This window comes from Callospermophilus lateralis, chromosome 1 (genome assembly GCF_048772815.1).
Source record: "Callospermophilus lateralis isolate mCalLat2 chromosome 1, mCalLat2.hap1, whole genome shotgun sequence".
Lineage (NCBI taxonomy): Eukaryota > Metazoa > Chordata > Mammalia > Rodentia > Sciuridae > Callospermophilus > Callospermophilus lateralis.
The window spans coordinates 63,400,836-63,426,544 of record NC_135305.1 but is presented as its reverse complement, the minus strand read 5'-3'; positions in this window follow the sequence as shown (position 1 = coordinate 63,426,544).

The following is a 25,709-nucleotide window of genomic DNA, read 5'->3' as shown; positions in this document are numbered from 1 at the left end:
CACTCCTCTGTCCAGTTCTGATTTATTTTATAATATCTTAGTGCATCCAGCAGTGGAAGCAATGCTTGGAATTTCTGACTCACTTAACTCTGGTGATTTGGTCACTATTTTAAGGGCATTAGAAAAATGTGACTGATTGAGAGTTTTCAAGATTTTGATGCCTGTTCTTGACCAAAATTTTAGCATGGATATTTGTTACCATAAACCTACTGGAGAAAATGGGGACTAACAGCTATAGTTAAGTTTTCTTGACCCACATAATTACAGGGAAGATGTTAAACACAAACCTTATCCATAAAAGTGAAATAATTATTTTACTTCCCATTAAGTCCAAATTCTCTTAGTAACCACATGATAAGGTTTGATTGAACATTGTAACGGGCCATATAACTGACAAGGCAAACTTTATGAAAGACTATAAAAGAATGTCTACTTGGTAGAAAATCTGCAGGTTGTTATGGAGGCTTCAATTTTATGTAAAAGGAAGAATGCATTATAAAAGGATTTATTACATGAGAGTTCTTGACCAAGGACAATGAAAAATTTTGATGGACCTTAAAGGAGAAGTCTATGAAGGTTAAAATATCTATTTATACAATGTGGGATAATTTGAGTTTTAATCATGGTAAAAGAATAAAGAATAATTTCTTAGCTATGAAATTATAGAAAATTATATGAAAATCTTGAAACACACAAAAAATTTGCATGTTCCTGGAGTATTACAATTTTTAAACATTAACAATAGATGACAGTGGAGAAATGATCATTTCTGGACGATGATTTACACTTGTACATATTTAAAATGACAGAGTCAAGGGAAAATCACTAGCTTCTTCTTAGCAAGTAGTATGAATTTTTCAAGAAAGGCATTTTAATTCATTGAGGATTTAAATCTTAAGTCTTTATAAGCATAATATTCAAGAAAAGCATAGACCATCATTCAGAAACCATGTGTGCATGTGAACATGATCTCCACCATGAAATGTGGGTATGTCTTACAAGAACATTAGATAGGCTGTGGCATAATATAGAATAAAACAAAAGAAATTAGTCATATAATTGTTTGATTGTTCAGTTGTTCAGATAATATAAATGTATGCAGCTTTATATATCTATATGTAGAATTTCTGTTTATTCTTTGCTTTTTTATTTATCATTTTAGACAAATTTTGCTGCTTTAGTCATTACAGGGGCACACAAAGTATAAATTCATTAGGTCTTTTTGGTTTGTCTGCTTAAGAAGATAAGAGAAATGAGTACTATAAGAATCTAGAGGTGACTCAAGAACCTGAGGGCAGAGACTTATGACTTTAGGAGTAAATTGAACCAGAAATCTGAATGTCAGCATGACCTACTCTCTTGCCTGTGTTCTCTTCTGTGAAGTGGCTTCTTTCTTCCCTCCAGTTCTATCTGTTTTGATTATCCGCTAACATGGTAGGAAGAGGCACCTTAGAAGTCTCAGATATTCATTTTTTTTCTTCCAGAAACCAGCAACATAAAAATTAGATTGTTTTAATAGCAATTCTAAACTCTTGTGGAAAAAGGATATTCAGGACTTAGAGCAGCTGTGGCCAAAAGGAGCAGAATCATATGAATTTATACTGTTCTTACTTTAAAAATGAAAATGAAAAAAAAAGTAACTGAAAATTTTAAATTATTGTTGAAACAAAAGTGGGAAGGAATATTTCTGTGATGTAACTTGTGCAGGCCTGTGTAGGAGAGGGAGGAGGAGATACTCCATGTATACATAATATGTCAAAATATACTTTAATGTATACCTAAAAGAAAAAAATAAATAAATTTTAAAAAGGAATGCAGTTGCCCAGGATATCCAGAAAAAATGAGAAAAGGACAGAGATCTAAAACCTGGGGATATCAACAGAAGAAGACACACCTTCATATTTTTTTCTCTTTTCTCTTACTCTGTCACTACACAAAGTATTCCAACTTGCAATTATGCAATTAAACTCAGCATCTAATGCATAAATGTCAAAGAGGGAAAAGATACTTCCTTAAATCAAGGTTCTCTCTATTAAGGAAAAGATCAAAGACAAATGCACAAACTCTTGTAAAAAAATATCTTTGACTTGATAATGAAATACACAGAGGTGGACTACTTTACAAGTTTATATTCTTTTCAAATGTTGCCCTTATTTGTTTGTTTATTCCACCATGTGATCACATCTGTATGTCATATGCTTCTGAAAGCTAAAATCATAAAAGCAATGTTATGTGGTTATTTCTGCAAAATCACCAAATTTGTTGACAAACTAAAAAGAGCTTACATTTTTATTGACATTTTCTGATACAAAAATAAATTTTATTCCATCTTATTTTGCCAAGTAAAATTGAAAAATATTGTAAATATTTTCAAGCATAGTTTTCATAGTTTTCAAAAATAAAATGTTTTATTTTTGCTGTTCAAAAAAAGGAAAATGGAGATGTTAAGGAAAGCATAACTTCCCAGAAGTTGAGAGCTTGTTTACATAAAAAAATTTAAAATGTGTCCACTAGACAGTACCTCAGGAACTAAATATGGTGGCACATGCCTGTAAAACCAGCTACTCAAGAATCTGATACAGGAGGAACAAGCTCAAGACCAGCCTTCCGCAACTTAAAATACAAATAAAAACAGCTAGGTTTGTAGCTCAGTGGTAGAGTGTTGCGTAGCATGCCTGAGACCCTGGTTCAATATCCAGAACCACAAACAAGCAAACACACACACATGAAAGAAAGAGAAAGAAAGAAAGAAAGAAAGAAAGAAAGAAAGAAAGAAAGAAAGAAAGAAAGAAAGAAAGAAAGAAAGAATAACGAAAGAATTGAAAAAGAAAGAAAGGGGATACATATACAGGTTATTAGCTAGGCTATTATTAGGAAATATCTGTTTTAATCAGCTTTTTTTGCTGCTGTGACTAAAAGTTCTAACCAGAACAATTTTAAGAGAGTAAAAGTTTATTTGGGGGCTCACAGTTCATAGAAGGCCAATCCTCAGGGCTTAAAGTGAGGCTGAACATCATGGAAGAAGAGTGTAGTAGAGGGAAGCAGCTCCCATGATTATCAGAAGGCAGAGAGAGATTCCACTTGCCAGATACAAAATATATACCCCAAAGCCATGCCCCCCAATGCCCCACCTCCTCTGGCCACAACCTACCTGCATCCAGTTACAGCTCAGCTAATCCCATAAGGGATTAGTTCACTGATTAAGTTAAGGCTATCTCCCAATCATTTCCCCTCCAAACCTTCTTACATTGTCTCACATGTGAGCTTTTGTGGGACACCACATGTAATCCATAACAATATTTAACTAGTTTTTATCCATGATCTCTAACTCCATGATTTTATCTAAACCACCAAGACTTCCAGTTTTCTGATCAGACATAAAAATAATCCTTACCATATCTCCAAAGACCAAATAACCCTTAAAATTCATGAATTTACTTAACCTTTTTCTAGTTTAACTAAAGGAAGTTACTAGAATACTTGCCAACTGATTTATTTTGATAAAATTCTCAAGATTCAGAAAGACTTACTGTAAGTTCCTATAGCTGTCTATAGGCAGTCACCACCCACAAGTGTTTCTGGCATCTTAGGAAAATGGCCAAAGCTCAGATGATTCGGATTTCATTTACTACCCTGAACTCATAGCAGAGCATATCTTTAGCATATTACCACCACCTTTAATGTTAATACACAAGTCAGGACCATCTAAAATTTGGAACTAAGAAATAAATACCCATTCTTGCCAAGGCAAAGACTGAGCATTCAAAAATTTCATTGTTTCCTAAAAATATATTTATCTGACAGTTGAAGTTTCCAACAGAGAGAACTCTTCATTTTTTTTTATATAAACCAAAACAATTTGCAAAATAGTTCACAAGTCAACTACTTCATTTGTACCTACAAATCATTGTTTTCAAGTTAATATTATCTATTTCTTCATTTCAAAAACTAATAATTTTACTAGGCACTGTGTCACACGCCTGTAATCCCAGCAGCTCAGGTGGTAGAGTCTGGAGGATCTCAAGTTCAAAGCCAGCCTCAGCAAGGGCAAGGTGTTAAGCAACACAGTGAGACACTGTCTCTAAATAAAATACAAAGGGCTGGGATGTGGCTCAGTGGTTTAGTGCCCCTGAGTTCAATCCCTGGTACCAAATACAAAAATTTAAAAAACCAATAATTTTATAGCTTATCATTATTTCATCTACATTTATAGAATTAACTTTGAGAGAAATTACTATGGTTGGAGTATGGTTGGGGTGTCCCTAAAGGGTCTATGTTGTTGGAACCTTAGTGTCCAGAGTATTGTATTGGGAAGTACAATGGAACCTTTAAAAGGTTGGGTCTGGTAGAAAATCCCTGGGTCACCAAGACTCTCTAAAGGGATATGGTATAACTCTTTAGAACCTTGAATTCTCATGCAAGTATTGTTATAAAAATGAGAAGCCCAGACCTTCCTTTTCTTTATGATTACTGCCCTGCCATGTTATTTCCCCTGAAGATAATCCTGCCATTTGTCATGGGCCCTTCCCTAGAGGATATGCTGTTTGGACTTTCAGCATCCCAAACTGAGCTAAGTGAACAAACCTCTTTTCTTTATAAAGTTACCTGCCTCCAGTATTTCCATATAGGGGTGAAAAACTGAGTAATACAGAAATTAGATGATTTTAATACAAAAAAGGGAAAATCTGAATAGTTTTTCTCCATATACTAATTTAAATTGACATTAATCTATCATAACTTTGAATCCTTTCCGCTTTCCCCACATAATATTCAGCCTGGTTGCTGTCACTGGTCTTTGAAAGAAAGACTCTGAATTCCAGTCTTCCTTTATTTCCCATATGCCACATTTTTCCTCACCCTACACAGTGCACTCTAGCACAACTAAAATTATTGACATGCGAGATCATCTCAGGGCATAAATTATATGCACAGCTGGCAATTCTTGAACATATATTTAGATGATTGTTTGTTTACTGCAATGAATTTCAAGTCTAAAAGATTTCCTACTGAGTGTTCTCTATCATTATTCTTATTTGAAGTCAGCAGTTTTCCCTTCAGTTCCAAACCATTTGACTTGTTTTCATTTATTTCTTCACGCTTTTAAGGAACATTTATTCTCTTTCAGAAACTGTGTCATGAACTTCACATATATTGTCATTTACTCTTCACCAATTGTGAGGTGCATTACTGTATTAGCTTTCTATCATTATGACAATCATTATGACAAAATGCCTGAGAAGATCACCTTAAAAGGAGGAAAGATTTTTTTGCCTCACATTTCCATAGATTTCAATCCAGAGTGCTTGGTTCCATTGTTTTTGGACTTGCACCAAGGCACAATAGGGGTAGGGAGAAACAAAGTGTTCACCTAATAGTGTCCATGAAGGAGAGAGGGAGATGGTGGGGGTAGAGAGAGAGAAAAAAAGAGAGAGAAAGATAACAGTATCCCAAGATCCCCTTCAAGGGAATACCCCTAATGACCGAACTTCCTAACGTCCTTTTGCTAGGCCTCACCTCTGACAAGTTCCACAAACTCCCATTAAAACCAAGGCTTTAGCTTAAGAGCCTTTGGGGGACATTTAATATTTGAATCAATTCATTATGTTATAGAATATATAGCAGAGGTAGTATGAATATCCACTGTGGTACATGAACCTCCTTCAGCTTGAAGTTCCAGTCCTCTCACATTTGTATGCTTTTGGCTTCTTGTCAAAGTTCTGATAGTCAATTCCTTCACCACATCCTCAAATATCAAGTAAATGGGCATTAAATTCAATAGCTATGGTTATTGTTCAGATATGAGGCGTCTCCCCAAACTAATGAGAAAATGCAAGAATGTTCAAAGGTGAAATAATTAGGTTCTGATAGTTGTAACTGAATCAGTGCATTAATCCTTTGATATGGATTAACTTGATGGTAACTGTAAGCAAGTAGTGTGTAGTTGGAGGATATAGATCACTGAAAGCCTGCCTTTGGAGTTTATGTTTTTTCCTGGTGAGCAGATCTCTGCTTCCTTTTGCCATGTTCTGATCTGCTTTCCTCTGCCATGTACTTTTGCCTTGATATTCTCCTTCACCTTGTGCCCAAAACAGTCAAATTGACTGTCTATGGGCCAAGACCTCTAAAACCATGAGCAAAATAAACTTTTCCTTCTCTACATTGTTCATGTTTTTTGGTCTTTGGTAATAAGGATGAAAAAGCTGGCTAAAGCAGAAATTGGTATCAAAAGTGAGCTTGTTCTATGTGGTTCAAATGTCTTTGGAATTGGTTTGTGGCTGGGTTGGGGGGTTTTGAAAAGTTTATACATGCAAGCGAGAAAAGTGTTAGCTTGTAAGCAGGGCTTAATGGGTGATTCTGGTGGGAGCTCAAAAGATTAGAATGCTCATAGAAATGTGGACAGTAAAGATTGGGCTGATGAGATTTCAGAGGAGAAGGACTCTATTTGAAATTGGACTAGACATCATACATGTTACTTCTGGCAAAGAAATTGTCTATATTTTGCCTACATCCAGAGATTTTCTGTGAGGCTGAATTTAAAGGTGATGTACTAATTAATCTGGCAGAGGAAATTTCAAGGCAGCATAGCATTCAGGTAGTGGCATGGATATTGCTGGTGTCTTTTAGCCAAGTTTTTAGCCAGGTTTGCTATGATAATTAGAAGTAGAAATTAGAGCAGAAAGATTTGAAAAACTTGGAGTTTGGACAAAAAAAGTGTGAGCAAATTGATGTCTATGGAAGATATGGTTGTTAAAGAGATTATGGCCTCTACAGAGATTCTAAGTACTTCACAGAGACAATAAGATACATGACTCAAAGGCATCTCAGGAATTGGCAAGACCACACCCATCTCAGGTTAAAAGTGTAAAAGTAAAAATTTCGTTGAAAAGAAGCTCTTTCATATACAAGCTCTTTGGAGAGAACATGCTTTGTGCTCCAGATGTTGTACAAGGAGATGTAGAACTTGTTTGCCCAGATGGATTTTTATCTTTCTTTGGCCCCATTTCTCCTTTATATTCCTCTATTTCTCCCTGGTGGCTTGGAAATTTTATATATACATATGCATACATATATAAATATTATGCACAAATATAATTATTATATGTAAATATATACATACAAACACACTTGGGTTTTTTATTTTTAGTTGTAGATGATCACAATACTTTTATTTTATTCATTTTTTGTGTGTGTGTGTGATGCTGACGATTGAACCTAGTACCTCACATGTGCTTGGCAAGCAGTGATCTACATCTCCAGCCTCCTCACTTGCTTTTGACCTTTACAGGGAAAAGAAATAATAGTTTGCCATTAGTCTCGGAAGAGATTTTGGGATTGAATTTTTGAAATTCTGGGACTGTTAAGTCTTTGGGAACTCTTAAAAATGGGACTTACTTTGCATTGTGATGAAAGCATGAGCTTTCAGGGGCCAGGGCTGGAATATCTTCCTTTAGAGATCAGGTATCCTCAAAACCTCACATGTGAGACAATGCAAGAATGTTCAGAGATGAAATGATTAGATTGTGAGAGTTGTAGCCTAATCACTGGATTAATCTACATATGTGGATTAATTTGGTGGCAATTATAGGCAGGTAAATTGTGGCTGGAGTAGGTGGGTCACTGAGGGTATGCCTTTGGGGTTTATATTTTGTCCCTGGTGAGTGGAGCTCTCTCTGCTTTGTGGTGGCCATGTTCTGATCTGCTTTCCTCTGCCATGTCTTTCTGCCTTGATGTTCTACTTTACCCTGGGGCCAGAGGAATGAAATTGACCATCTATCTATCGACTGAGCCCTCTGAAACTATGAGTCAAAATAAACTTTTCCTTTACGTTGTTTTTATCAGGTCTTTTGGTCACAGTGAAAAAAAGACTAACAAAAATAGTCATTATATCCTCCATATTTGCCTCCCAAATTATCTGAAAACATAAAAATTCTTAAGGCAATAACGTAATTTTAGACCTTTATAATCTCTCTGTGAAGAAAGCATTTGTCACAATAATCACATAATTGAGATGATGTGCTGTTTGGGTGGCTATGCTAAACACTTGTCATGGTAGGAAGGTAATTGTAGTCTTTGTAATTAGTTATAATTAATCAGCTTTTATTCTAGCTTCTTTTGAGAATCTACTTCTGTTTCTGTATGGAATTGCATCAAAATATCAGTTCAGGGCACCACATTTTTTTTTTTAATAGCATCTGTGGAGGCTTGTACTAGTTTATTAGGGCTGCCATAAAAGTACCACAGATCATGTGCCTTAACAACAGAGATTTATTTTCTGAAAATTCTGGAAGCTAAAACTCCAAGATCAATGTGTTGGCAGAGTTGTTTTTCTCTAAGGGCCTCTTCTTCACTTATAGATGGCCATCTTTTTCTAGCTATTATCATATGTTCTTTCCTCTGCATAACTGTGTTCTAATCTCTTTTTGTAGGGAATTAAAATGTACAGGATTATGGTCCACGATTGTGAGATGTTTAGTTTAATTACCTCTTTAAAACTTCTACATCTAAATACAGTTACATTTTATGTGTTGGGATGCTAAGATTTTAATATATAAATTTTGGAGGGAAAGAATTCATCTTATAACAAAATTTATCATATTTGAAAATATTCTTATGTTTGAAAGTATGAGTCATTTAATGATGAAAGTTTTTGAAATTATTTCATTTTATATCCTTGTGATGTGTTGTATATGTTTGTGTAGGTGTGTGTAAAATTCTGTGGGATTACCAATGTGTGCCTGTGTATGTGTATGCACATGTGTGCACGTGCGCACACACCCACACACACATGTAATTTGACATGGGAAGTGACAGTGCAAGTTTTTGGAATTCATTTTACTTTCTGAAAAAAAATTTTGGCAGGGTTTAACCTTTAGAATAAATAATATTGGCAATTTCATTTTCAAGGATTCCCATGCTTTTCAACAATAACATCATAACTTTAATATCATTTGCTAGGCAAATTGCTTAGAAAAGATTTGAATCATGTTGTCATTATTTTCAAAAGTTCCTACTAATAAATCTCTGAATTCATGAAATTATCTAAAAGGGAAATTATTAAACAAAGATTATGTACAGCATCTGGAATAAAATGTTATTAGATTCTTTCTGAGCACGTTTAAATGGAGCACAAATCAAAGCATTTGCTCTTTACTAATGACAGTTCTTATAACATATGCTTAAGTTTGGAGAATGATGATAAATTGTAATTTTTCAATTACAGTATGGGTTTTGGGGAGAGCATATTACAAGAAGGATCACTAATGACAATAATAATACTCTAAAAATTTTGGTAATTGCCTATCTCATGAACAAACTGATTAAAATGTCAATAACCTGCACCATGTGCATACTTACATGGGTAGGTAACATTACCACTAGCCACATTTTTTCAGGTACACATAGTTTATTTTATTTTATTTTATAAGATCATCTAGAATGGCACTGTTCACTGACTTTCCTCATTGAATTTGGATGCACCTTTTTTGGGGATTAACAAAATTATTTCTCCAAATATTTCCCTATACAGAATTACTTCTTCATCTTCCTAGTTAATCACTTTTATGATACTCAGAAAAAGGTCTCATTTAAAGCCAGTTAATAATCAAACAGGGAATTCACTCTGCAGTTTAACTTATTAGAATACTTCCCAACAGATCATTGATCTCTCTTTAAATGTGAATTAAGTTATATTAGGAAATGGCTAAATATTTTTGAAAATGTGGATGATACATTTAAAAAGACACCATGGATATTTATTTTATTATGAAAATCAATATTCAAGTTTTCTCTAATTAAAAAAACAAAATGTTCTACTTTATAAATAAAATTCTCTTATAAATAACCCCTTTGTCTAAGTCCACACACACACACACACACACACACACACACACACACGTATATACATATATATATCCCTATGTATAAAGCCACTTCCTATAAACATCTATGTTAATAGTTTGCATATGCATCTTTCCAAAGTCTGTTAATATTTGTATGTATTTGAAAAAAACAAACAAAAGGAAACATTGTCCTACATATTCTTCAGCAACTTGTTTAAAAAACTGACACTATTTTTTTCCTGACCATATTCATAGCTATATCTTATTCTGCTTAATATTGTATTATATTGTTTAATGGCATTTACATTATTTCTTTTAATCATATTTCTATTTATGATGTATATATCAGTTAAATATCATTTGTTTATTTAACTGAAATTTTAATAGGTTGGGTTAAGCTAAAACAGAATTAGGTGTTTCCTGTTTTCTCACATGCAATCTTTGCAGAAGGTATGACAGTCAAATTTGATGAAGGTGACAGGAGACCAATCAGCTTTTTTCAAGGTCTCCATGCAGTAATATGATTTATAAAATCCAATTTTGAGTGGGCAGTTCTCCTAGTTAAGGGGCTAGCAAACCAGCTAATGGATTATTTTTACATGTTTGAATTAATAACAATTCTTTAACTAACATAAGCAATATTAAAATCATAGATATAATAAACATCTAAGCAGCACTGCTGCATAATTTGCAAGTCCTAGTGGAAAACAAAAATGTGGATTCCTTGTTTAAGTATTGATAATTTCAAGATGGGGACAACAGAAGATTATATTAAGGGCAAGGTCCTTCCAAGTGCAGAGTCTTCTGTGAGTATAAAGTTTGTATGCTTGTGAAACCAATACTGAATCTGAGCTATCTACTAAATTTTCATGATTTAAAACTTTTCATTAAAATGGAAAGGTAAACAATAAGCCTGAAATTTATATGAGAATGTATGAATCTTTATATGTCCTTCTTTCTCAAAGAAAATTATTTTACAACAAAAGTTTGAAACATAGATATGTATGGGACACTTTACTAAGACATGGTTCACACCAGAAAATACATATGGTAAAAATAAAAGTATTTTTCATGTTATTTTTAACTCAATGTTTCAGTTTGCCCATGAAGTTCAAGTACATTTATTTCTAAGAGTATTTAGCTCCCCAGTTGAACTCACAAGTCACTATAAATCAATGTTGTCATTTGATAGTATGTTAAGGAGCAATTTTATGGCTGGTTAAACAGATGAAAGATTTAATACTAAATTATGCAAAGCATAAGAATGCTCTGTTATTAGTAGAAAAACCACCCAATACACTAGTTCAGTATACTAGATATGTTAGATATTGTACATTTAAAAGTCAGCTTATTGTTTTTGTTTGTTGACAAGCAAAGGTATTTACTTGAAAGCCTTAACTACCCATAAATTAAAGACAATGTTTATTTTCATTCAGATATGTTTCTGTTTGCTAAAGATTGTCATGGTCCCAAAAGTTAAGTGACATTTGGTTCCTTTCATCCAATTGGGGTAGCAGCACCAATGTATAGGGGGCAAAGGGGAGAAGTTGTTGAACAATAGGACAACAATCTGGCAACTGTCTAAAAAGAAAACGACTTCTAACAGGTGAACTATTTTCTTAATTGCTCAAATTTCAAGGCATATATGTGATATTTTAAAGCATGGGGACCTTTTTAAAGTGCATAATTTTATTTCTGAATGTAGAATTATTGTTTGGGATTTTCTTTGCAAAGTTTTTGTCTCTTTGTTTTTCTTCCTAGGAATTACCACCAAAATTGTTAAAGTGACAAAGTAAAGTGACAAAGTAGTTAAAAACAATAGACAAAATATTTGTTTTATGAGTATTACCTTTAATCAAGTTTGAGGAAACTATATGTAGCATATCTGAATCGCATAAACAGTTTATTTTATGTAAACCTCCTATTATTTTTCAAAGCAGCTCCTGAGATTCAGGCCTTATTAATAAACTTTTGAAGGCTATATGTCTCTTTGGCTAATGCAGTTTTTAAAATAGTATCTAGATATGGCTACTTTACATGGAGATTAAACATATGCAGTGGAAATTAAAAATTAATAGCAGTGGTGTTATGTACAAAAAATCATGTAAATAAGTATTGATGAAACACAGGGAAGAATTCTCTAAGCTGACAACCTTGAAACATTGGTACAAGTATTTTAATTGAATATATAGGAAACTCTTGAATTTAGGTGTACTAGTTTCTGGATTTTTAAACAATGAAACATCACCTATAGGCTTAAAAACAAACCATGCCAAATATAATCAATATTTTTAGGCATATAGCCAGTCCTTTGACATCTGATTCATTAGTGCCTTTTCCTCCCCCATCTTTGACATATTCACCAAAATAAATTGCAAGTTCCTCAGTTTATTAGACTGTAAATTTCTCTACAGTCATTAAGGGCACAAATCAAATCATCCTTGCATTGCTCTTGGCCTATGAAGGTATCATGACATCTTTCTGTAAAAAATTTTAGGCAGTTGATGCAAAATCTTAGCAGGATTAGTGACTTGCCCAAATCTATGCAAATTATATCTAGCTCTCTTGTCAGCTCAATAAGCTGTAACCGAGTATAGAAGTATAGAAGTAACCGAGTATAGAAGCTCATGGTATCTGAAATTTATTTTTACCATCAATATTACATATTAGTTGAAAAGCTATGGGCCCATCCTCATTGGGCAGTACTGGGCTATCACCTATGTAAATTCCAGGCTAGAACACTGTTATATCATTCAATGCCAATGTAAAACTAAAACTGATATCTGAATTTGCCAATTTGCATAAGTTTTTAAAATCATTTATTGCACATTCCATATTCCTTAAGTCTTTCTGTCAGTATTCAAAATGTACCAAATAAAGTTGATATTTCAAAATTATTTTATTTGATTGACATAGTTAACAGTTCTGAAAAATATCTTCTCTTTTAAGAGTAGTTTTACTTTATCTGAGTCTGAAATCTAAATTTACAGAAAAACAAATAATCTCTAAAGCTCTATTTTATAATTCCAGACACTGTGGTTGCTCTATTTCCACATTGGTAATTGTCTCCATGTAACTGAAATTTTGTATGTGAAAGGTTTTCAACATTTACTAAGACACAGTTTAGTGTACACTGTTCCTATTGTTGTAATGTAGTATTATGAATATATGGGTGAATACCCTGGCCTTCATTTTATATGACTAAACTAATGTAGAGTTGTCATTATGGGAATGGGTACTAGAGATGGTCTACCACAGATAAAAGCTCAACTCCACTGCCAACATAGACATGAAAAATTGAAGCAACCTTAATTTATAAATCTATAAAATGAATCTGTTTTGAAGCTTAAATGACAATGATGTAGTTCATGGGACAGCATTTATAACTTGGTCCATCATAAATGCATTAGGACTACTCAAAAAATGTCATAGGCCATGGAGCAGAGCTGGGTTTTGATCTCTTGCTTGACAATTTCCTTGCTGGACACTTGATTATGCTGTTTCTTTTTGACTGTTTCTGTGTCCCTCCCCCAAACTTTACCCTGTTCTGTTCTATGACTCTTACAGGAAAATGACCCCAAAATACTTAGAGTGAATAGATGAGTGCAGAAATGGACTTCAGTTTCTTACTTAGAAGATCACAGGGTCTTATGGTCACATAAAATTACTTTTTCTTTTTTTAAAATTTCTTACATATATGACAATAGTGGAATGCATTACAATCATAATTATCCATTCACAGCACATTTTTTCATAACTGTATATAAAGTATGTTCACACCAAATTATGCCATTATACATGAGCTCTCTTATTATTTTTTTGCATTACAATTCTTAATATATTTTTATACCACAATTTATCATATCGTTTCCATAGTGTAGTGGTTATCACTTTTTCTTTTTTCAAGCTATGTTCTTTGCCTACAGAATAGAAAATCATGTTTAACATTTTTGTTTTTTATGTCATCTTTAAATTTTTGCTTTTTCTACTTGTAAATAAATGCATGATACAAAAATATAGGAAACTCCCCTGAGCTTTGAGCAAGGAAATGAGATGCAAATTACAGAGCATTTACCAAAATCTACAATAAAAAAAAATGTGGTCCTTTAATCAACAGCTGCATTCAAACTGGTCTGAAATGGAACTGTTAACAATCAGGAAATCAGACTTCTAAAATTGATGTTACTTGCAAAATATAGTTTCAAAAATCATGCTTCGTATCAACTTACAACTCACAAATAAACATAAGTATTAATTGATAACATCCTTGCTCGTTTTTCTGTCTAATCTTATGTTCCTATTGTTTACTTAAGTCAAAAAATAATTAAGAATTCTGACATTGCCATGTTGGGAAAAACTATATAGTTTTAGAAAACAGTACATTTAAAAAGTTAATTATGATATGTTTAGTATTCGTTGAATGTGATATTTGTGAGCTTTGTAATTAGTCATATGGGATTATCTATTCATTGAACATATTTTATTAATACCAATTGAAAGTATAATCATACATTACAATTTCATTTTATAAATTATTGTAAATAATTTTTTGAACTAAATATTTTTACATTAAAGTATTATTTATTTTATAATTCATATTTAGTACTGAGAACAACATAGTGCATTTATTTATCACAAGGTGAATACTGAAGAGATTAGTGAAACCAATATATCACAATTTGACCTGTTTGTATCGAATGTGCACAATGGAAAGAAATACTATTCCTCAATCTTCCTTAAAAAACCATTGCCCTAAGTAATATAAAGCAGTTTTTAATGTGTGGGAACACAGGAATTGAAAATATGACATCCTTTGCTTGTTAAAATACCCTGTCTAAATTGAAAGGCTTTTAAAATGCAAGTTTAGTCATCCCACACATCTAGTCTAAGAGATTTAGCAACTACATCTTTGGTCTAGAAAAACACCCCTGTCAGGCTGGAGGTGCAGTTTAGTGGTAGAATGCTATATATGTTCCATACACAAGGCTTTGAATTCCATCCCTAGCACCTCAAAAAGAAAGAAAGAAAGACTGTTGGCAACACAAAAGGCCTTTTTTGGTTATACCAATGATTTTTCATGCTCTAAATAAAGGAAGAATTAGTAGAAATAATACTGTTCATATAGTAAAAAAGTCTAGTGAAAAATTCTTGTCTAGTAAAGACTCTTGAAAGACTCGTGTATATCATCACACTTTTTTTTTTTTACAACCAAGTACACAGCATTCCTAATGTGAAGTTTCTAATTTCAAAAATAATTAGAATGCTTTCTCATCTTTAAAGACATAATGAAAAATTTAAATTGAAAAACCACTTAAACTAAAAAATTTAGAGATAGTAATTATTCTCTCAGAAAAATTTTCATCATAGAAATAAAAAGTTATGTAAATTGATATTAAAAAATATTTGATCTATTAATATTTGACTGCAGAAATAAATGAGATCTATTTCATCCTTTACATTTATCACAATTTTGATGCATCTTATTTTTCAGAAATGCATTCTAATATATAGACTGCTGACTTAAAGCTGAATTTTATCTCTAAAATCCCCTTTGGCCTTCTTTACTGAAGACATTTCTATGCACCTTTATTAATGCAATGAGCAAAAGGAAGGTAAAAAAGTACAATGACCGCCACAGAAGAAATAAACAAATATGTTTAGTTCCTATTTTCTAAAACTGTTTCCAAGGCTATGACACTCCAGATGTTCTGAGGAGTTGGTGATGGCATAGAGGATGGAGTAGTATGGGAATTACCACTAAAATGTCACGGAATTTCCTCTCCAGGACATCATTTTTGCTGCTCCCTGCATAATGTGTGATCTTCACAAATCCCGGACATTCACTTTTTCTCCAGATTTCCCTCACTTTCTTTTTTTCTGCTCCCAGAATTTTTCTAACCTTCTTACCTGAGCCTCATTTATTCTTATGAGGGTGGATAAATAGATACATTAATATCTGTTATGGTATTAATATATTTTTCTAATTCAGCCAAGAATTGGATTTTTTTATCATTAAGTAGAAATTCACACAAAGAAAGACCACTGCATTAAAAGACATCAAGATGATGTACTATGGGGCATAAAGTTTAGCTACAAGGAAACATGCTTTTGATGATGTCCCTTCAATTTTCCTTTTTATGAGAAACCCCCTTCTTTCCTGTTACTGTAGGACTAGCTGTGAGCTTACATAAAAAAAATAACTAAAATGCTTTCCTATGACAAAACAAAGAAAACAAAGCACATGGGAGCAGGGTTGGATATAACATTTCATCAGTTTTTCTTTATCATTTAAATTCTAAAGGAAATCTTAAGTTTAAGACTATGTAGATATTCTAAATCTCCCAAAAGGTTATTTTCTCCATACAGGACTCTGCTAGAAAATTATTCTTTAGAATCCTGACCATAATTTCCAAAAAAGAGGATGACTCTAAGTTCTCAGGTAAAGGGCTTAAGTCTTCAAATCGTAGTTTGAAACTATGCTTCATAAACTAAAGTGGAAATTTAGCAATTTTCCAGATAGATAATTTAGAACTAAAATTTTGCCCCAGGTACTGCTCAGTGAAGCCTAACATCTTGAGGCAATCACTCCTACATATCCTTTATAAAAGGCAGGCTACATTTCTCTGTCAAAATTAAAAGCCCTAAATTCTCTGTTGATTTATATTAAGTAATAAGACCAGTATCTTCCCCCCATCTTTATTCCTTCCCTAACTTCAGTTTCATAATTCGACTTTGACATTTTACTGTGTCTGAAATCTAAGGCTTGTAACTTCATTAGGGAAAGCAGAAGATAAGAAGGGCAAGAACGATGCTATCCTTTTTTTCCCCCCAATGGTCTTTAAACAAGATGATTAGGCACTTACAGAACCTGTAAACAAATCTTTCTTTCTGATTGCAGTTGCATAGTTCTATTATTTCAGAATCCATGGAGAAGGTAGGAATTTCCAAGATGCATTTCTAACCTGCTGTTCCATTTTCTTTTCCCCAGAAACTGATTGCCTGGAGGTCTCAAAATTATGATCTCCATGTACTAATGGTAGAAGAAGTATTTGTTGTTTTGTTTACCATGTATTTCAATTCTCTTTTGATCTCTTTTCCAGGCCTGTACAAACTGCTAGATGGTTGTCTATCTTTCTACAAAGTTGGCTTCTAATTTGGAGTCCCATAGTTTTGGTTTTTGTTGTTGTTTTTGGTGAGAGGAGAAAGGCTTCACATAGGCCTACTACCAAAGAAAAGCAATCTGGAAAATAATCTGGCATTTTCCCACTGTTTTCCCACAAACAATTTCTGTCTTAATACTGATAACCAGAAATAGGGAAGAGGATACTAATTCTAGGCTGATTCATTTCTGTATTGGTTGAATTTTTATGGTACTAATATTTTTTCATTGCTTCATATGTACTAATTGCTTTATATAAACCATTTTGCTTAATTTTCATAATAATCAGCTGAATCACTAAAATTATATTTATCAGATAAGAAAACTGAGTCAAAACAGATGCATTCTAATGCTTGAGTCAAAACAGGAAACTTTTCTAATGATGACACAATTATTAAGTTGACAAGCAGAGCCAATCCAAGTGTATGTGCATAACCATGATACTATTCTGCTTCCTGTATTCAGATATCTATTATGTACTTATTGTTTTAGACACTGATTTAGGTGCTAGAAACGCAGTAAGTTCAATCATACAATAATTTTCTGAACCAGAGCTGCTTCCATTTCCTTCTGAACCTGAAAGAATGGATTGATGCAGAGCAGGCCCAGGAGGCTGATGTGGATCAACTTTTCCAGTCAAGCACTTCAGATGGGGATGTAATTGTTTAACTCCAGCCTTCCTCCTTGCAGTGCTAATCTAATCTTTGGAACACTTGAATACAGATTTTGTATGTTTAGAAAAATCCAGTTCACCTACTAGGTAGTACATTTAAAAAAAAATTATTTGTAGTTGTAGATGGACAGAATGTCTTTATTTTTATATGTGGGGCTGAGGATGGAACCCAATGCCTCACATATGCAAGGCTAATGTTCTGCCACTGAGCTACAGGCCCAGCCTCTAGATAGTATGTTTTGTTAGTACAATTTTTAAATAAACTTTTAACTTTTGGTAGTTTTAGATTTGTAGAAAAGCTACAAAAGTAGTACTAAGAGATCTTATAACTCACATTGAATTTCCCCTAGTATTAACATCTTATATTACAGCTACATTTGCCATAAGTTTAGAAGAAATATTCATATTTTACAACTAACTGAAGTCCATGCTTTATTCAGATTTTCCTTGTTTTTAATTAATGCTCTTTTTCTGTTCTGAGATTCCATCTGGGAAACTATTCTTCATGTCTTCTTAGGTAACTTTTTAGCTGTGCCAGTCTCAGATTTACCCTTTTGTTTTTGTGATGACCTTGACAGCTTTAAGTGTAATGATCAGCTATTTTAAGTGTTGATGCTCAGTTGGGATCTTTATGATTTTTTTCTTATGATTTAACTATGGTTATAGGTTTCTGGGATCAAGACCACAGTATATCACTGAAAACAGTAGCACACTGTGTTCATTATATATCAAGCGTACATACTATCAACATGACATTTGCCTGTTAGTGCTGACCATGATCACCTAGCTGACATATTGTTTGTCAGGTTTTTCCACTGTTAATCCTTCAGATCCCCTCTGTGCTGTAATCTTTAGAAGAAAGTTATTTATAAAACCCATATGTAAGAACTGAAGCAATACACTCTGCCACCTTGAATTATGCTCCAGTTATTTGGAATTCCATGTGGGAGATTCATCTCTCTTTTCCCATTTATTCATTCTTTCATTTAATTATATCAGGATAAACTCATGGATATAATTTTATACTTTGAGAGGTAATCCAATGCTACTTTATTTTGTTGTTCATATTGTTTCGCCCATGGCCATTGGCAGCTGTTTCAGATGGTCCTGTGTCCATTTGACATACCCTATCAGTTTGAGTTTTTCACTTTTAGTACTTTCTTATATTCAGACACAAAAAGGTCAAGATTCATGTATGTTTACTGACTCAACCCTAGAATCAATCAGTTTTCTAAGAAGTCCTTGTTTTGTTTATTGAAGTATGATAAAAGAAACCAAAAACAGGGTGGTCAGTGGTCTCACTACTCAATGGGATGTTGTGCTTTCCATTCTCTCTCTTCAGAAAAACCAAGGAAATAAATGTGTATACAAAAAATGTGTATACAAACCAATATGTATGCATGTATATACAAACCAATATATCTATTCATATATGTAAATAATTTTGTCTGTACATTTCTGTTAAACAAAACATGAGTTTATAAAGGTGTCTCCAACTCTAATATATTACCACATAGATCATTACAGACTTCCTCCCTTGGCTTGTCTATAAACTTCAAACTGTAGTTATTTTTTAACACCAAAGTCATTGCAACTCATTCTCTAGCCAATATATTACAAGAAATTGGGAATAAAGAGATGAATGAAATACTTCTAATCATGTCACTTTTGATATATTCTCTACAAAGCTTCCAGATGATACTTTAAAATGTAAATCTAACCATTTTAATCTTGTAATTAATAGTTTCTAATGGCTTCCCACTTCTCTTGGAATAACAATCCAAATCCCTTGATTTGGCCTAACATTCCTGCTTGATCTAGCTTCTACCTTATTCTCTCTACCTCATCTCTAAGCCTGTTCAAAAATACCCCTTAGTAAAAGGATGCATGAAAATACTTATCATTCCTTATCCTTGTCATCAGATCTGCAGTAGGTGCTCGCTCCTAATCTCCCTACTTCATTTTGTAAGATTCTCGATTTGGAAAGATTTTGATCCTAATTTAGCAGTACTGTTTTGTGTCAGTGAACAATGCTACTTATTAATGTGTGCTACAGGAAAAATGAGAAATAAAAGGAGAGATTAGTCTCCCCCAACTTTAAAAGATATGATGAATGGTTGCAGTTCTTGGGACTTCAGTGCTTTTCTTTTCTTTTTTAATTCTATGGTTGTTATTAAATAATGATATTATCTGAAAATTTCATCATTTGGTGTTTTTGTTTCTTAAAAGAGAAGGGGAGGGAGAGTAAGAGTGAAAAAGTGAAGAAGAGAAAGAAAGATTATTGGTTAAATAGTATAAATCTTAGACAACATATATTAAATACCATGAATAATTATTTCCTTTGAATGAACTTAAATACCATGAATAATTATTTCCTTTGAATGATAGAAACACCATTCTGCTGAGACATTCAATCTCAGTTGTTATGGTTTGGATGTGAGGTATCCCCCAAAAGCTTACATGTGAAGTCAATGCAAGAAAGTTCAGAGAAGAAATGATTGGGTTATGAGAATCTTACCCCAATTAGTGAATTGATCCCCTGATAGAGATTAATAGTGGTAATTGAATGTAGGTAGGCTGGAGGAGGTGGGCATTGGGGCCATGGCTTTGGGGGCATATATTTGTATTTGGCAATTAGAGATCTCTCTTTGCTTTCTGATCATCATGTGATCTGCTTCCCTCTGCCACACTCTTCCTCTGTGATGTTCAGCCTCACCATGAGCCCTGAGTAATGGAGTCTGCTATCTATGGATTGAGACCTTTGAAACCATGAGCCCCTAAATAAACTCCCCTCCCCAAAAATCATTCTGGCCAGATCCTTTAGTCACAGCCACACCAAAACAAACAAACAACAACAAAAAAAAAAACTGACTAAATCATCAGTCATTAATGGGACTCAGGTTTCCATTTGTTGCTAACATTAAAGATCTCATGCAAAAGCAAAGGAGGCCATTGGCCATTGGTCATCTTGGGGTCACTAAGAACACCACTGTTCTGGTCTGCATATAGCTTCCTTTTGTGTCTGAGTACTCTTCATCTCTGAGTTCTTGACTGAAATGTATCCATCTTTGGAAAGTCTGATCACCATTATATGTAGGACAGTGTATCTCTGGAAGCACCATGTGCTACATATGATTAACTATCTGTTTGATACTAGTCATTCATTTTTCTGGATTTGTTCAATTTTTTGCTCCTTATGGCCTGGCTTCTTCTACATTCAACCCAGAAAAAAGTTCTGTTATATGTGTGTATGTGTGTGTGTGTGTGTGTGTGTGTGTGTGTGTGTGTGTATCTATATATCTATACCTATATATCTATATATCTATCTATATCTATATCTATATATATATAATGTTGCTTAGTATAAAACAAGAAAACAGAAAAAAAATCCCCCAAATTTTTCTTTCCAAAATTATCTTGCCACATTGCTTTAAATGATAAGGAAAAGGTGGATTATGCCTGAAATTTTTATCTGTGAAGTGTTGTTATATAATTAGAGTAGATGAAGAAGATACTAGGAGAGCTGTTCTATAACTGGCTTGCACAAGAACTATTGCCATTGTTGATAGGGTTAGCATAGCAGAGTGAGTAAATTCATTATGATAAGAGGATATGATAAGTTTTCAGCATGTTTAGTCTATAGTGTATAACCAACACATTACACAATATTCATTAGAGAGGTAAGTGGATAGCTGCAAGAAACAGTGAGAGGTGGAGACATTTTCAGAAGGTCATAATGAATATGTGTTACATAAGTCAAAAAAAAAGTAACTTATATCATCCAAAGACATGGTAAAAATTTTTCTTTATCAGAGGAAATAAATTATAACTTAATTTGACCCATAATTTTACAATTGGTGCCCTGTTAATATATCATTAATTATTAATTCATTCAATCATTCTTATATTTAGAAAATATTAATTGAATATCTATTATGTGTCAAGCACTGTTCTGGGCATTAGAGATAAATCACTGAACATAATAGCAAAAGGAACCCCCTGTTCTAATGTAGCATACTTTCTAGTTGAGAATTCAAAATAAATAAGTAAAATACATGATGTATCAGATGTAGATAAGTGATGTGAATAAACATAAAGCAATAGAGGACTCATGGATCGCTAATGTAAGCAGGGGTTACCATTTTAAAGAGACTGTTCATGCAAAGTCTCACTAAGAAGGTGATGCTGGAGCAACAATTGAAAAGAAAACATGGAGCTATTGGGGCACAGAATGAAAGAATGTTGCAGGCACACAGAAAGGCAAGAACAAAGACCCTTACATATAAGCATAGCTGGTATGTTTGAAGAATATTGAATTGTCTAATATGGCTGGAAAGTTAGAGAGAGAATGCTAGGAGATGGGCATGTGAAGATCACATGGGACTTTGTGGACCTTTGCAAAGTGTTTGGCTTCTTCCTTGACTAAGATGGGAAGACAATGGATGAGTCAGAGGAACTATGTAACTTGATGGCATCACTCTGGCTTTAATGAGGAGAACAGACTGCCATTAGAAGACTCCATAAGACGCTGTTGTAATTTTTTGATCAGCAGATAATTGCGTAGTCATGTAGAAGCAAGGTCAAGTTGAAAAGTATTCACATACAAGCTAATTTTTGAAGCTAGCGGCAATGGAGTTTGTCATTGGATTGGATATTGTATATAAGAGGAATAAGAGTTAAAAATGTTCCCACACTCTGACTTTAAAACTGGAGAGACAGAGTTACTAATGAAATGGAGAAATGGATTAGTACATTGTGGGTCAAGGTGAAGATCAATAATGCTTGGACATGTTAATTTTGTATAACTATTAGATATCATATGGACTGGACATTTAAATCTGGGTAAGATCATAAATTCAGCTATAGAGTGAGGTAGAGAAATGGGCTATAGCTGGAGGGAAAAATGAGATCAAAAGAGGATTTTTTAAAAAACAGACTGGGAATAAAATATGTTTGTCTGCTGATAGGAGAGACACTGTAGAGACAGAAAATTTGATGGTGCTGAATCTTTGATTTAAGCTTTTAGATCTCAGAACTAGGCTATTTGTCAGTGAGTATTTATAGAATCTTTCCCATGGAAAATAATCCAGTAGAATAAAAAAGCATGGAATACTTTCAATTTATTTTGTAACCATATCACTAAAGGAATTGATACATATTTATTTCATAAGAGAAATAATGTTTCAAAATGGCACATGGTGTTTACTAAGTATTTGATTCAGAAGATATCAGTAGAGTGAGCAGGGATGGTTTTACAGATGAGGAGCCTTTCAGGAGGTCCATGATATTTGGGCAGGATTCAGATGGAATGAAACTGAGGTGACAATACAAGTGCAGTGGAATACCTGAGCACTGACAAAGAAGAAAGATAATGAGACAAATCTTGAAGGGGATAAAAGGGTTCAAATAGTGCTCAAGGGAAAAATAAATCTGGATGGGAATATTTGTGCCAGAGATCATGGATTATACAACTTAGACTTCAGGAAAATAATGTATCACAAGTAACAAATATTTCTGGCTTGGGCCAGAGTTTTGTTTTTTTGTTTTTTTTTTTTTTTCTCTGAAAGGAGTATAAAAATGTAATGTACGCTTTAAAGCTTAAATGGAATGTTTTTAGTATCAAATTTATTGTCAGATGTACAATAGGTTAATCTTTGCAAGTATCTAGAAGGTCTTTAAATATTGCTAACTTCTCTAAATTAGTAAGACTCATAGAATTTATAGTCTCCAAAACAGTGATTTATAAAAGAATATAGGCCAATATTAATTATTAACCTCAAATAGATTTCTAGAAATAAGAATCGTTACATAGAAAGTAAGTCTTCATTTTATAGAAATTATTTGATCAGGGAAACAGTTTCAGTTAAAGGAAAAATGTTCACTACAAAAACCATCTAGACACTAAGTTAGAAGAAAGATTTTTTTCTTCTTATATTGACATCACTATTGTTCTTCCTACATGATTGGTAATTGCAACTCTAACACATGCAGGTACAGAGGAAGTTCAACCTATCACTAATTACAATTCAGGCACACAAACCAATATGCCTCAAAGGCAAATTGATAACAGGAATCAGTGGAGATGCAAAGAAGAAAATGTGACTGGAATCTATATTGTGCATCTTGTCCCTCATCTTTAAAAACCATAGGTCGGTTGACTGGTCCAGAACAAATTATGAAATTTGTAACCATTAGTTGATATTGCTAACTGGTTGAAGACTGTGTTCTCTATTTTTCATGAGAAGTGGAGGCTATGGAGTAGTCAAATACAGAGAGTCCATAGGAGGCTGAACTGCACAAAATCTAAGATGTCAGGTGGAGCAGATTTAAAGGAGAGGCTACCACCCCAACTGCATATGATTGTCTCCAAGCTAGAATGAACTCAATGCTTCAGCTTTGTTTTTCAAAAAAAAAAAAAAAACCAAAAAAAACAAAAACAAAACAAACAAACAAAACAAAACAAAAAAACGAAATTTTTAATGAGAAATCTCCTAATTAAAATAACAGCACTTACAAGTTACTATGAGAGATACAAAGTACATTGGTGGGGTATGTTGAGTCCTCTTGCATTTGGTTTAGAAGAAGAAATGAACATGTGATCACCACTTCACCCACTGATACCTGTATAAGTATTCCTAAAGCTTTCCAAAAGTTCTTGCCCAAACTGAATTCTCAAAATGTGTCCATCTGCCTTTGTTTAATTCAAAATTTGTTAAACTTTGCATTTTTATTTGTATTTAATTTGATTTTGTTTTAATATTACCTTCTCCTATGTTTTAGGAACAAATTCTAGCACCTTATTGTCAAATGGTTAAAAAAAAGTTATGAACAATTTTTAGTAGCACAATTTCATGCTTAAAGAAATATTGATGTTTACTGGAATAATATAAATATTTCTAAGTTTTAAAAAAACAATGTTAAATATCTTTCATGATCGGCCTTGCTTTTCACAACTAAAAAAGACAATACAATAATGTGCTAAGAGAAAGAACATTGGTTCTAGACTCAGGTATTGAATTCCAATTACACCACCACCATAACCAAATGCGTATACTGTCTAAATGCCAACACTCTCTAAGCCAATAGCATAAAGTGAAAAAAAAAAAGTTATATAATATTGTTTCCCTTCTCTTATTTGCTTTGTGTATGCCACAGAATTTGAAAACATATCAAAGCATCATCTTTTCAGGTGCTTAATGTAGAAAACATAGAAACTCTATGGCATCTATTTTTCCATGGATTCTTCCACTTCCCCATTTTCCTGATCTAGTTCAGACTTCATTACTCTCATTTGTTACTTCAAATTTTAATATGCATATGAATCATCAGGATATTTTGTTAAATGCACATTCTAATGCAGTAGGTCTGAGGTTAGGCTTGACAATTTGGTTGATTTGAAAGGTTCAAGGACCACACTTTGCCAAGAAAGATCAAAGGTAGTTACTACAATATCTGGCTTAAGGATCAGGTGAGTCCCTCTATTGGTCACTGTTTTTGTTTTTTAATTGTATTAAATTTCATTCTCTGTAGGTTCTTTCCCTATTCTCATGAGACATTCTAAATTTTAGCTACATTTCACCAGCACCTCTGCGAAACCCTTAAATCTCTGCATAGATCACCTCTTCTTTCCCAGAAATAGCAAAAAGCATTCAGGAGCATCTAGGTCTAAGATGGAAGTGATTTTCTTTAGATATGATTTGCTTTTTTTTTTTTTTTTTTGGTACTGGGGATTGAACTCATGGGCACTCAACAACTGAGCCACATCCCCAGCCCTATTTTTTGTATTTTATTTAGAGACAGGGTCTCACTGAGTTTCTTAATGCCTCACTTTTTGCTGAGGCAGGATTTGAATCATGATCCTTCTGCCTAGGCCTCCTGAGCCGTTGGGATTACAGGAGTGCACCACCATACCTAGCTGATTTGCATTTTCTTTTTCCTTTCACCTAGAGGTACTAACAGTTCAGGGCACTTTGTGCTTCCATGCAAACTTAAGCAATTTAAAGAAAGAAGTGATCTTACTCTAGTTCACCCTTACCCA